Here is a 2,263-nt window from a genome sequence, read left to right as displayed (position 1 = left end):
TCGCGTTTTGCGCCGATGCATGCCAGGACATCTGCCGCCTGATTATTTTCCCGGGCTATATGGTGAAATTCAAGCCCCTCGAACCGAGCTGACATTTTTAGGATGACATTGCGGTAAGCTGCCATTTTTGGATCCTTGGCATCGAAGTCTCCATTTATTTGGGATATTGCGAGGTTCGAGTCCCCGCGCACCTCTAGGCGTTGAATGCCCATGGATACTTCCATCCGGAGACCATGTAAAAGGGCCTCATATTCGGCTGCATTTTTGGAGTCCGTGTACATAATCTGGAGTACATATTGAACTGTGTCTCCTGTGGGGGACATCAAAACGATGCCAGCCCCCAGTCCGGCCAACATCTTGGAGCGTGTAATAGCACGGTGACTTATGGCGTTGAGTATTCCCTTGTCCGTGCAATTATAGCAGAAGATTGAGATTGCATCTTCCTCGCGACAGTCCCTTAGCCTGTTCCTAACCAGGAGGAATCTGGCCCAATAATGATGTACTGTTTCATCTGGTTCTTGCCTGATTTTGGATAGATCGCTTATGTTGGGGTGGGTGGGTGGAATTAAATCCGAAGCCTCACCCCATCTGAGGCTCAGAGGCCGAGGAATTTCCGAACTCGAGAATTTGGATTCCTGGATGTTGTCCAATGAATCCATCCCGTCGCCTGACTCTAAGTTCAGGTCTTGAGTGATATCCCCCCCTCCGCGGGTATCCGGCTTGGAGGGATCAGGAATCCGGACGTAGCGAGTCCTTAAGATAGATGAAGGGTCGCCGCACTGTCCCTCTACCACGGCCACGTGATGGGTGACTTGGGGAGAGTTAATCTCTCTCAGATCGGGTTTAGGCCCAATCTGGTCGTAATCCGTAGCGACTCCCAGGGCGGCGAAGCGATCCAAGAGCTCGTTTATGGAGGAGAGCTCCATTGGATCTAACTACTCGGCGAGTTCCGAGCTGACATGAAGATTGTTTTTGATGGCTCAAGAGGTCATCGTCGGCGCAGAAGCCGAACAGGCGGTCATAAGAAAACCACCTAGCCGGAGGGTTTGCTGGACAGCCAAAGCTCCCTTAGCAACGGTGCCGTCTTTAAAGATGGGGCGAGGCATCCTTCCTGATGGCGACGATACAGAGGAACTCTCAATGAAAGCACCAATGTCGGTGTCAAAACTGGCGGATCTCGGGTAGGGGGTCCCGAACTGTGCGTCTAGGCCGGATGGTAACAGGAGGCAAGGGACATGAAGTTTTACCCAGGTTTGGGCCCTCTCGATGGAGGTAAAACCCTACGTCCTGCTTGATTAATATTGATGATATGGGTAGTACAAGAGTAGATCTACCACGAGATCGGAGAGGCTAAACCCTAGAAGCTAGAATATGGTATGATTGTTGTTGTGTATGTTGTCCTACGGACTAAAACCCTCCGGTTTATATAGACACCGGAGAGGGTTAGGGTTACACAAAGTCGGTTACAATGGTAGGAGATCTGCATATCTGTATCACCAAGCTTGCCTTCCACGCCAAGGAAAGTCCCTTCCGGACACGGGACGGAGTCTTCAATCTTGCATCTTCATAGTCCAGGAGTCCGGCTGAAGGTATAGTCCGGCCATCCGGACACACCCTAATCCAGGACTCCCTCAGTGCCGGCATGATGAGAGATGGCCGCTGGCATGATCGGCCACGGGCCTTTTTTAAGTTGGTGGGGACATGAAATGGGTCGACGCGTTGGGCGCACTGCCGACCCAAATGCAAAACTGGGCAGACGCCGGGCGGGCGGTCGACCCAAACGGATAAAAAGCAGACAAATGCGTCGTCGGTTTGGGTCGGCCCGTTGGAGTTTCTCTAACACTTCATAAAATAGCTCTTAATCTGAACAAGTTTTCTGGGAGCTTGTGCCCGCGCATGGCGATTTACCGGCCCAACGATTTGGAAATGGCCACGGGCGAGATAGCTTGGTACGGCCTCGAGGGTGCTGACCATGCAGTAGCGGTAAGACCGGCACGAGGAGAGGCGATACGATCAGAGACGGTTGGCAGACCAAGGAGCCGTGGTTCGGAGCCGGCTCAGCGGAAGAGATGTTGGCCAGCGAGGGCGGGTCAAAGTGGAGCGGCGGCTCAAGAAGGAGCGGCTCATCGGCGGGATGCCAGCAACCCGGAGCGAGCAGGAGCAGCGTCTGGCAGAAATGATCTAGCCACCCCTCGAGGGTGAGTCGACAGCAGCATATGAGTCTGTAGAGAAATCTTGATCTGCTTCCGGTTGCCAGTCCCCC

The sequence above is a fragment of the Triticum dicoccoides genome, chromosome 4A (assembly GCF_002162155.2).
Source record: "Triticum dicoccoides isolate Atlit2015 ecotype Zavitan chromosome 4A, WEW_v2.0, whole genome shotgun sequence".
Taxonomy (NCBI): Eukaryota; Viridiplantae; Streptophyta; class Magnoliopsida; order Poales; family Poaceae; genus Triticum; species Triticum dicoccoides.
The sequence above is the reverse complement of the archived record's forward strand: the minus strand, read 5'-3'. Positions refer to the sequence as shown.